The sequence below is a fragment of the Halichoerus grypus genome, chromosome 2 (assembly GCF_964656455.1).
Source record: "Halichoerus grypus chromosome 2, mHalGry1.hap1.1, whole genome shotgun sequence".
NCBI lineage: Eukaryota > Metazoa > Chordata > Mammalia > Carnivora > Phocidae > Halichoerus > Halichoerus grypus.
Genome location: NC_135713.1, coordinates 25474378 through 25480332, shown reverse-complemented (window position 1 = coordinate 25480332; position 5955 = coordinate 25474378). Strand labels below are relative to the sequence as shown.

The following is a 5955-nucleotide window of genomic DNA, read 5'->3' as shown; positions in this document are numbered from 1 at the left end:
GCTTCTCCCTCTGCCTCTGCCCCTCCCCCTGCTTGTTCTCTCTTTCTGACAAATAATTAAATAAAATCTTTAAAAAAAAAAGTGTGTAAATTGAGTTAATAGAGGTTGGGATTCTGACCATTCCTCTAGTTACGAAATGGCTAATAATTATCTAGCTATTCTGAGTAAATGCACATGTGGAGAATTTTGCTTCCCAGTGATTGTGAAACACAGCACTTGATTTTAAAATATTTCTGATCCAGTAAGACTAAACGACATTCTGCTCCCTTTAAAAAGATCAACTTAACCAAATTTTGCAAGCACTGACTTTCTAAATATATTTTTTAAGTTATTCTAAATTACGTGGCTGAGTTAGACTCAGAATTATAGCATCTTAAGGCACAAAACAGTGATAGCTGAAGAGAAATGCTTTCATATGTAAGGTAGAGTCTTCCAGGAATGTTTGAATTTTGCATTTATATTTCTAAAATAACCTCAGAAAGTTTAATATCAGCATGTTATGATTATCTGGGTGACCATCTATAACAATGAGAAAGATTTTGATTATCACTGGTGACATGGGTCTCTTTAATTTACAATTATGCTTTGTTTACAAGTCTCTTAGAAACATGAACAAATAGCACTGAGACTATTTCAATGAAGAATAGCTCTTAAATCATTATATAAGAAAAAAGTAATCTTGCATGTGCTAGTTCCAAATGCCAGAATGATTCTGATGACTTAGATCAGCAGAACTAGTTAATAGGCTAGGTTTATGAAGAGAGGCCATACAGAAACATCTTCTCAATATTTAGTTTCATTTTGGGGCACCTGGGTGGCTCAGTCAGTTAAATATCTGACTTCAGTTCAGGTCATGATCTTAGGGTCCGGGGATCGAGCCCCGCGTCAGGCTCCATGCTCAGCAAGAAGCCTGCTTGTCCCTCTGCCCCTCCCCTTGCTCTCTCTCTCACTCTCAAATAAATAAATAAAAACTTTTTTTAAAAATTTAGTTTCATTTTACACAAAATATAATATATAATCCTTAATTTCCACAGTTAGAAATTTGAAGAATTTGCTTTTAATAGTAATACATTAATAGTAACATGTTTTGTGGACATTTTAGATCTCTGTATGAAAACGCCCATGATGAAATTGGTCATACTGAAAGAATGCAGGGTTGGGCAAGTTTAATTATTTGCACAATTCCAAATGAGTTAATAGTTGAGTAATAACCAAAAAAAATTAGAGATTTCTGCATCATCTGTCACTTTAAAATGTCAACTTTTACAGTACCTTATATGAGAAAAATTAGAACATTTTAGAAATATCAGAAAAATCTATGGGGGTTCTTGGGTGGCTCAGTCGGTTGAGCATCTAACTCTCAATTTCGGCTCAGGTCATGATCTCGGGGTCTTGGGATGGAGCCCTGTGTTGGGCTCTCAGCTCAGCGCAGAGTCTGCTTGGGATTCTCTCCCTCTGCCTCTGTCCCTCCCCCTGCTTGCGCATGCTCGTGCTCGCTCTCTCTCTCTCTCAAATAAATAAATAAATCTTTTAAAAAATAAGAAAAGAAAAATCTATGGATTATCACTTTGTTAGTTGTAAGTTGGGGAAGGAGGAGACACCCTGCAGAAAGTGTCAGGCACGTCAGGGTCTTCATTTTCTAACTGGATACGAGCTAGCTTATGAGCATCACATGATGAAGTGCAATGGGTGGGCTTTGAAACCAGCCAGGTCTGGGGCTGACTACACGCTGTGCCTTTTATGAATTGTGTGATCCAAGACATGTCCTTAACCACTCTGAACTTTAGTTTCTTAATTTCAGGTGAAGAGGATAATAAGATTGACCTGTAGGAGTGAGAGGACTTGGTTTCTTTTCAGGCTCTCTAATTCACTCTGTAATTTTGGCAGTCACATGACTACTTCAGGCCTCCTATCCTCTAGGTAATGGAGGTTTTGGTGGTTCTCAACAGGAATGTTACTTTTCTCCCCCCCGGGGGCATTTGGATATGTGTGGGGTGGGTTTGGGTTGTCACAAAAATTAAGGGAATCAAGAATGTTAAATGCCCTGTAATGAGGAGGCCAGTCCCATACAACAAAGAATTGTTCCATCAGAAAATCAACACAACCCTATTGTGAAACTAACCTAGATCATCTCTGACGTTTTCACTTTGACATTTCAACATTTTATTTTATGTCATTGTTTCTTTACAATCATCTTGGGTAAACCAGATAATTAAATGCTGTGAGCCGCCATGACACACATGAGCATGTTTACCAAAATAAAGAATTGTGGGGAAAGAATTGGCTTTTTTTTTTTTCCTTTGGTTGGAATGGAGTACCCAAAGTAAGTCTAAGAGCAAGTGAAATAGAAGCTTTCCTGGAAACAGTTCCTAAGTGCTCAGGCTAACTGACCTGAGGCCTTAGAGAGAAGATATTCTTCCTCTGCCTCTGCTACGACCCACCCTTTATGCTCCCACCTCCTTCCCCAGGACTGACATTTCCAGAATGACGGACTGGTGGTCAGACTGTCTGTTCCTTTCACAGGAAACTCCAGCCTCCACTCCCAGGACTATAGTATTGTTCTTTAGCCCCAAAAGACATCAGAACACATTTCTGTATCAGTACATTTACCAAATGGGGGATTCAGTCTTTAATAACACCATTTGGAGTCAGCCAAATCCCACCCAGGTCGCTTTGCTCCAAGCAAAGTTCCTTGGCACAGTCTTTCCTCCAGCATAAGGAAAGAGGAGACTGGAGCTGCGTGTGCTCCCAGACTCTTCAGGGTCTCTGCTCCTGATATGGGAGCAAGAATACATACACTGTGCTCCAATATTTGGAGCACTGACATACAAAGCATCATGTCCTGGATCTGTACTTAGAGAAACTCCATTAATGCAAAAACAATGGGCAGCGAGGCAGCTGTGCCCACAGTAGCGACCCTGTGTACAGAGATAAGTCACTTAACGAAGCCCTGTAAGGTCCAAAGGAAGGCCTTTGCTTCACCTTTCATTACTAAAGGCCTGTCTTGACTCCAGAACAAAGGGACAGCTGACCAAATAAATTAAAAGTCAGGAGTTTTCCCAGTTTCAGCTCATCAAGTGTTCAAGCACTATGGAGTACAACATCAGTCAAAATCACCAGAATCCAACAAACATATAATGATCACTCTTACATGTCAGGTATGATGCTAAGTCTTAAAAAAAAACAAAAGGAGAAAGAAAAGAAAGAAAGAAAAGAAAGAAAGAAAGAAAGAAAGAGAAGAAAGAAAGAAAGAAAGAAAGAAAGAAAGAAAGAAAGAAAGAAAGAAGAAAGAAAGAAAAAGAGAGAGAGAAAGAAAAAAGAAGGAAGGAAGGAAGAAAAACAGCTCTAGACTCAGGAATAAACATGTAAAGAAATTCAGTCACAAGTTCCTGATAAATTCTAGCAACAAACCTATCCATCTCTGTGGCAAGCTTGAGAATTCTGATGCCAGTAAACCCAAGTCACTCCCGACAGGCATATTTAGAAAAGGAAGAATGCAGGCGGGAGCCAGACTGCTGAAAACAGAAAATGAGGGTAGACGACAGAGCATGTCTTCAGTGAAAACTCAGGAAGGTAAAGGAAGCGGAGAGAAGCCTACTTCCTCAGGATTGGGCTCTGGGATCGTATAGAAGGAAGGAACTAAGACATCTATGAGAGGGCTTGACAGCCAGGGCTGAGCAGAGACACAAGGCACCCCGGGAAGGCCAACAATTTGGCGTGTCACCAAATCAACGCTATTTTTTAAAATGGTTCAACATTTATTTAGTGAGGTTAAGGTTAGGGTCCTTTTATTCTTTCTTTTTTTTTTTTTTAAGATTTTATTTATTTATTTGAGAGAGTGGGAGCACGAGTGGAGGGGGAGGGCAGAGGGAGAGGGAGAAGCAGGCTCCCCCCTGAGCAGAGAGCCCTACACGGGGCTCAATCCCAGGACCCCGGGATCACGAGCTGAGCCAAAGGCAGACGCTTAACTGACTGAACCACCCAGGCGCCCCTAGGGTCCTTTTATTCTTAAAAAGTACATATAACCCCTCCTCCTCCTTCTGCTTCTCTTCTCTTTCCTTCTCAAACCATTCAGTCCGAAAGCTACCAGATGAGGCAGGAAAAGGAGAGAAGAGAGAAGAAGCCATGGTGGCCCAGAACGGAATGTGAGCTCAGCAAGGGCAATGCTTATCTGCACACTGGGGCAGGGGGGTGCATTAGAACTCTGCATGAGGAGCAGGGCATCCTTCGGAGGTGGGGGGCCGCCAGGCCAGGGTGCTGGGGCAAGGGGGAGAAGGGTATCTTTGTGGAGGGGCAGCCAGGCAAGGGGTACCCGCACTCTGGAGTGAAGAGGGCATCTGGGCAGGACAAGGAGTGGCAGATTGGTTGGTCGACGGAGTACAGTACAGTTGTCCCACTTTATCCGTGGGGGATATGTTCCAAGACCCCCCCAATGGATGCCTGAAACCACAGAGAGTACCAATCCTAGATATACTATATTTTCTCCTGGCCACACATACCTGTGATAAAGTTTAATTTATAAATTAGGCATGGTAAGAGATTAGCAACAATAATAGTAAGACAGGACAACTATAACAATACACTGTGTAATAGTTACATGAATGTGGTGTCTCTCTCCAAATATCTTACTGTGGCGGAGGCATGGTGCCAGACAACTAGTGACCTTCTGACAACAGGTTGGAAGGAGGATCGTCTACTTCTGGACCACAGCTGACCAGGGCCAACCGAAGCCCAAGAAAGGGAAACCTCTGATAAGGGGGGACAACTGTAAAGGTAATGGAGCCAGGCTTCTCATGCAGAAGAGAGGTACAAATATGGGAAGGAAGGAACTTTTATGGTGATGGGTTCCAATTGGAGGTATTGGCGTGAGGTCATGAGTTTCAATAAACATCAGATACAGAAATTAATATAAATTTAAGTGTTTGTTTCTGTACATACATCTATCAAGAGAGACAGGGACAGAGAGAGAATCTGCCTACTAAAGGGGACTGGGAGCAACAATACTCCAGTAACAGTGAGTACACCCAGTACCCAGATCTTGAATCCTAACCACCACTGGTCACTGAAGAGAACCAGGGCTCCCCAAGGAAATGGCCGGCCTGCCCCCAAGCTGGGGCAGGGATAGTGGAAGATGAGGCTGGAACATCTGGAGCATCTGAGGCCAGAAAGCACCAAGTGCTCAGAGAATGAGGGGACATGCCAGAAAGGACACAGAAGCCAGCCTGAATGGGGGCCGAAAGGGGGACAGTTGATCAAGTTACGGTAATCACAGATTCTTACCCAAACACGTGAACCCATACTCATATTGGAAAAACACAATCAATGAATTGTCAGTTCAATGAGGTACAGGATATATATGTCTCCCCACAAAAATACTGACTAATCACAAAGAGGAAAAGAAAAGTCTCAGAGGTAAAAATGTTCTGTGGGGTACTTGCAGCTTTCCTGTGTGATTGCTTCAAAATTATATCTTTTAAAAGTGCACGAGATGGGGGTGCCTGGGTGGCTCAGTTGTTAGGCGTCTGCCTTCGGCTCAGGTCACGGTCCCGGGGTCCTGGGATTGAGTCCCTCATCAGGCTTCCTGCTCAGCGGGGAGCCTGATTCTCCCTCTCCCTCTCCCTCTGTGTTCTCCCTCTTTCTCTCTCTCTCAAATAAATAAATAAAACCTTAAAAAAAAAAGTGCACGAGAAACGCGAATTCAATTCTGACTGAAATGTAGTCAGTGGTCTGAAAAAATCCAACAGAACATTTCCAGCTTTTGTGGTAGTTGTTTCCCATTGGAATTTTCTAATCCTAGCCAATTATTGGGAGGCATATTAAATAATAAAAGAAATCCGTCCTCCGTCATTTATTCCATCCACACGAAGCTCCCTGTGCCATGCTTTCCTTGGTTTGCGGATCCCAGTTGCTGGGACGGCTCACTGTTAACTGGCTGGACGGACTGTGTGTGGGCAT

General features: G+C 42.8%; 1 protein-coding gene across 1 annotated transcript in view; it reads right to left on the bottom strand.

Annotated features, from left to right (window-relative positions):
* Nucleotides 1-5955, bottom strand: part of NPR3 (natriuretic peptide receptor 3) — a 115250-nt gene that overhangs the window by 100506 nt on the left and 8789 nt on the right. The gene's annotated exons all lie outside the window — the stretch shown is intronic.